Raw genomic sequence first — 6,179 nt, 5'->3', positions numbered from 1 at the left:
TTCCAAGCTTGTATTGTACAGACAAGGTGGGTACTATTTTGCTTTTTTGTGTCCTCATTATACATTGGTGTCCTCCATAATTTGCCTTGGTGCCCTTTATCATTTGCCTTGGTGCAATTTCCCCATTCCTTGGTGCTCCTTGGTACAAACATTTGAGGAGGCGCGGCAATAGAGGAAAGTTCCAAAAAATGCAAGGGGTTAATTAGCCTTACTTTTTTAGTGAAATCTTTTTCAAAAATTAACTTTTCTCCAAACAATACAGAAATTCCTTTGAAGTGTCCATCCATCCAGAAATCGATTTATCCATTATCCCCGCATGCTACCAAAGACTCGAGAGACCGGAATCAGAGGCTGCGCACTCGCCAATCTTTTGTAACCTGTGGCCTGAGCAGCCGTTTATTCAATATGCCAAACATCTTGTTCCCGCCCGAAGCTGATAGCGCAGAACTGCAATACTTAGCAATATTAACACAGATTGTTCAGCAATATTATCACAGATTGTTCAGCAATATTATCACAGAATGTTCCCGCCCGAAGCTGATAGCGCAGAACTGCAATTAGCAATAGTATCAAAGATTGTTCCCGCCCGAAGCTGATAGCGCAGAACTGCAATTATACTTAGCAAGTATAGTTAAAACAATCTTGTCAAAGTCTGCTCCCCTCCAAAGCTTGATAGCAGAACCGCAATTATAAGCAAAACAGTACTGACACTGTTAGTTCCGGTCCAAAGCTGGTGACGCGGAACTCTGCAATTAGCCATGAGCAACATAATTAATATGCAAATACCATCATCAATAATGATACACAATGCAACCGTCATTAGGTATACAATTACCACGAGCAATATAATAAGAAGCAATTAATAGTCCATTATACCATATCGCAAGGGCCAACTATTAAAAGCAATATCTTAATACCAACAGCAATATTTATGTGGCCGTGTTTCGGCCTAAGCTTGCTAGCGATATTGCTCAAATAATGACAGATAAACTTCAAGTGTAACCTTTGAATATATCAATCAGCAAAATAGGTAAGAGAATACAGACTGCATGCCTTTTGCGATTAATCCCTTAAACATCTTGTGCCTGAATTACCGACAAAGGCAGGGGTCAAGGGCTTTGCCCCCCAAATCCCAGAAGCATCATAAATAATGAATAAAGTGGCCAATATCTGAGGCCTATTTGCGGTCTTGGAATGCAAATCCCGCCAAACTTTACTCCGTCGGTGATATTGCCGATTCTAAGAAAGGCGAAAACCCCCTCAAAAACCACAGAGGGAAAAAAGGGGGGAAATTCCTTTCTGGCTCCGCTAATAAATGGCAACCGAGTACTGCAAGTTCATGATCACTGCGTCAAACACTCTAGAATCGGCAAATTATCACTCAAACATATCGTGCAATACGAAAACATCCATTTTTACCATGGCAATGTTTATGCAGAATATGTGCAATTAGGTGGCTACGAACGGGGAGGAAGAGGGAATTTTTTCAGCAAGTCAAAACTTTCTTGCCAGACCTAACTGCGTGGCTGCTCAAGCAAAAGTGACCGTGTGCTCGAACTTTCAGTTACAGTTCAATTACAGTAGTTCAAGCACTTAAATCATTGTGGCCGCAAGGGGAGTGACCTGGAATGGCTAACCTTCCAACCAGCCCTGTCAACGGTCCAGCGGTGATAAATTATTTGAAGCTGCAATTCCATTTGCCTCAAATCGATTAAGCATCTTTCCTAGAAGTTTGAAGCAATTTAATTTTTTGGCCAAAATTTAAAAAAATGCAAGGGGTTAGCCTTACTTTTTTTAGTGAAATTTGTTTAAAAAATAATTTTTCTCCAAACAATACAGAAATTCCTTCGAAGTGTTCATACATCCAGAAATCGAATTGGAATGTGTTCTAAGGTCCATTAGGCATTATTCCTGCAAGTTCGAAGCAATTTTATTTTTTTGGCCAAAATTCCAAAAAATGCAAGGGTTTAGACTTACTTTTTTTAGTGAAATTTGTTCAAAAATTAATTTTTCTCCAGACAATACAGAAATAACTTTGAAGTGTCCATCCATCCAGAAATCGAATTGGAATGTGTTCTCAGGTCCAGTAGGCATCTTTCCTAGAAGTCTGAAGCAATTTTATTTTGGTGGCCAAAATTGGAAAAAATGCAAGGGGTTAGCCTTACTTTTTTAGTGAAATTTGTTCAAAAATTAACTTTTCTCTAACAATACAGAAATTCCTTTGAAGTGTCCATCCATCCAGAAATCGAATTGAAATGTGTTCTAAGGTCCATAAGTTATTATTCCTGCAAGTTTGAAGCAATTTTATTTTTTGGCCAAAATTGGAAAAAATGCAAGGGGTTAGCCTTACTTTTTTAGTGAAATTTGTTCAAAAATTTACTTTTCTCTAACAATACAGAAATTCCTTTGAAGTGTCCATCCATCCAGAAATCGAATTGGAATGTGTTCTAAGGTCCATTAAGCATCTTTCCTAGAAGTTTGAAGCAATTTAATTTTTTGGCCAAAATTGGAAAAAATGCAAGGGGTTAGCCTTACTTTTTTAGTGAAATTTGTTCAAAAATTAACTTTTCTCTAACAATACAGAAATTCCTTTGAAGTGTCCATCCATCCAGAAATCGAATTGAAATGTGTTCTTAGGTCCATTAGTTATTATTCCTGCAAGTTTGAAGCAATTTAATTTTTTGGCCAAAATTGGAAAAAATACAAGGGGTTAGCCTTACTTTTTTAGTAAAATTTGTTCAAAAATTAACTTTTCTCCAAATAATACAGAAATTCCTTTGAAGTGTCCATCCATCCACTAATCGAACTGGAATGTGTTCTAAAGTCCATTAGGCATCTTTCCTAGAAGTTTGAAGCAATTGAATTTGTTGGCCAAAATTCAAAAAAATGCAAGGGGTTAGCCTTACTTTTTTAGTGAAATTTTTTTCAAAAATTAATTTTTCTCCAAACAATACAGAAATTCATTTGAAGTGTCCATCCATCCAGAAATTGAATTGGAATGTGTTCTCAGGTCCATTAAGAATCTTTCCTAGCAGTTTGAAACAATTTCATTTTTTGGCCGAAATTGGAAAAAATGCAAGGGGTTAGCCTTACTTTTTTAGTAAAATTTGTTCAAAAATTAACTTTTCTCCAAATAATACAGAAATTCCTTTGAAGTGTCCATCCATCCACTAATCGAACTGGAATGTGTTCTAAAGTCCATTAGGCATTATTCCTGCAAGTTTGAAGCAATTTCATTTTTTTGGCCAAAATTCCAAAAAATGCAAGGGGTTAGCCTTACTTTTTTAGTGAAATTTGTTCAAAAATTTACTTTTCTCCAAACAATACAGAAATTCCTTTGAAGTGTCCATCCATCCAGAAATCGAATTGGAATGTGCTCTAAGGTCCATTAGGCATCTTTCCTAGAAGTTTGAAGCAATTGAATTTGTTGGCCAAAATTGAAAAAAATGCAAGGGGTTAGCCTTACTTTTTTAGTGAAATTTGTTAAAAAATTAATTTTTCTCCAAACAATACAGAAATTCCTTCGAAGTGTCCATACATCCAGAAATTGAATTGGAATGTGTTCTAAGGTCCATTAGGCATTATTCCTGCAAGTTTGAAGCAATTTTATTTTTTTGGCTAAAATTCCAAAAAATGCAAGGGGGTTAACCTTACTTTTTTAGTGAAATTTGTTCAAAAATTTACTTTTCTCCAAACAATACAGAAATTCCTTTGAAGTGTCCATCCATCCAGAAATCGAATTGGAATGTGCTCTAAGGTCCATTAGGCATCATTCCTAGAAGTTTGAAGCAATTGAATTTGTTGGCCAAAATTGAAAAAAATGCAAGGGGTTAGCCTTACTTTTTTAGTGAAATTTGTTCAAATATTAACTTTTCTCCAAACAATACAGAAATTCATTTGAAGTGTCCATCCATCCAGAAATTGAATTGGAATGTGTTCTCAGGTCCATTAAGCATCTTTCCTAGAAGTTTGAAGCAATTTAATTTTTTGGCCAAAATTGGAAAAAATGCAAGGGGTTAGCCTTACTTTTTTAGTGAAATTTGTTCAAAAATTAACTTTTCTCTAACAATACAGAAATTCCTTTGAAGTGTCCATCCATCCAGAAATCGAATTGAAATGTGTTCTTAGGTCCATTAGTTATTATTCCTGCAAGTTTGAAGCAATTTAATTTTTTGGCCAAAATTGGAAAAAATACAAGGGGTTAGCCTTACTTTTTTAGTGAAATTTGTTCAAAAATTAACTTTTCTCCAAACAATACAGAAATTCATTTGAAGTGTCCATCCATCCAGAAATCGGATTGGAATGTGCTCTAAGGTCCATTAGGCATCTTTCCTAGAAGTTTGAAGCAATTGAATTTGTTGGCCAAAATTCAAAAAAATGCAAGGGGTTAGCCTTACTTTTTTAGTGAAATTTTTTTCAAAAATTAATTTTTCTCCAAACAATACAGAAATTCATTTGAAGTGTCCATCCATCCAGAAATTGAATTGGAATGTGTTCTCAGGTCCATTAAGAATCTTTCCTAGCAGTTTGAAACAATTTCATTTTTTGGCCGAAATTGGAAAAAATGCAAGGGGTTAGCCTTACTTTTTTAGTAAAATTTGTTCAAAAATTAACTTTTCTCCAAATAATACAGAAATTCCTTTGAAGTGTCCATCCATCCACTAATCGAACTGGAATGTGTTTTAAAGTCCATTAGGCATTATTCCTGCAAGTTTGAAGCAATTTCATTTTTTTGGCCAAAATTCCAAAAAATGCAAGGGGTTAGCCTTACTTTTTTAGTGAAATTTGTTCAAAAATTTACTTTTCTCCAAACAATACAGAAATTCCTTTGAAGTGTCCATCCATCCAGAAATCGAATTGGAATGTGCTCTAAGGTCCATTAGGCATCTTTCCTAGAAGTTTGAAGCAATTGAATTTGTTGGCCAAAATTGAAAAAAATGCAAGGGGTTAGCCTTACTTTTTTAGTGAAATTTGTTAAAAAATTAATTTTTCTCCAAACAATACAGAAATTCCTTCGAAGTGTCCATACATCCAGAAATTGAATTGGAATGTGTTCTAAGGTCCATTAGGCATTATTCCTGCAAGTTTGAAGCAATTTTATTTTTTTGGCTAAAATTCCAAAAAATGCAAGGGGGTTAACCTTACTTTTTTAGTGAAATTTGTTCAAAAATTTACTTTTCTCCAAACAATACAGAAATTCCTTTGAAGTGTCCATCCATCCAGAAATCGAATTGGAATGTGCTCTAAGGTCCATTAGGCATCATTCCTAGAAGTTTGAAGCAATTGAATTTGTTGGCCAAAATTGAAAAAAATGCAAGGGGTTAGCCTTACTTTTTTAGTGAAATTTTTTTCAAAAATTAATTTTTCTCCAAACAATACAGAAATTCATTTGAAGTGTCCATCCATCCAGAAATTGAATTGGAATGTGTTCTCAGGTCCATTAAGCATCTTTCCTAGAAGTTTGAAGCAATTTAATTTTTTGGCCAAAATTGAAAAAAATGCAAGGGGTAAACCTTACTTTTTTAGTTGAATTTTTTTCAAAAATTAACTTTTCTCCAAACAATACAGAAATTCCTTTGAAGTGTCCATCCATCCAGAAATTGAATTGGAATGTGTTCTCAGGTCCATTAAGAATCTTTCGTAGCAGTTTGAAACAATTTCATTTTTTGGCCAAAATTGGAGAAAAATGCAAGGGGGTTAGCCTTACTTTTTTAGTGAAATTTGTTCAAAAATTTACTTTTCTCGCTGTTGTAGCTTCGTGTTAATTTGAAGAAAAAAAAGGTTGACGCGCATGACTAAAAACGACGCGCGCGCTGACCAGAGACTGAGTATTTTTTTTTGTTGGCCTTACAGACAAATGCATGAATCACAAATGCTATGCATGATTCATACTTCAAAACATTTATTCACACTTGTTTCTGATTTTAAGACGATGGTATCAAGACCTCAAAATCAAAGTGTGCACCATTGATTTTTGTCGGTATAAGTAATAAAAAAAATGCTAAAATCATATGAAAACATTGCCCCACCCAAGTGCTTGTAAATCCAGGTATCACGTGAAAGCTTTTGACATGCTTCGACTACTTGTAGATCAAGGAATGATTCTTTTACTGATTTTTTTTTTTTTTACGTTTGACCGTCCCTTACTTTTACTAGCTACTTATGTTTAATGGTTCAGA

This window comes from Patiria miniata, unplaced genomic scaffold, assembly GCF_015706575.1.
Source record: "Patiria miniata isolate m_02_andy unplaced genomic scaffold, ASM1570657v1 HiC_scaffold_30, whole genome shotgun sequence".
Taxonomy (NCBI): domain Eukaryota; kingdom Metazoa; phylum Echinodermata; class Asteroidea; order Valvatida; family Asterinidae; genus Patiria; species Patiria miniata.
The sequence above is the reverse complement of the archived record's forward strand: the minus strand, read 5'-3'. Positions refer to the sequence as shown.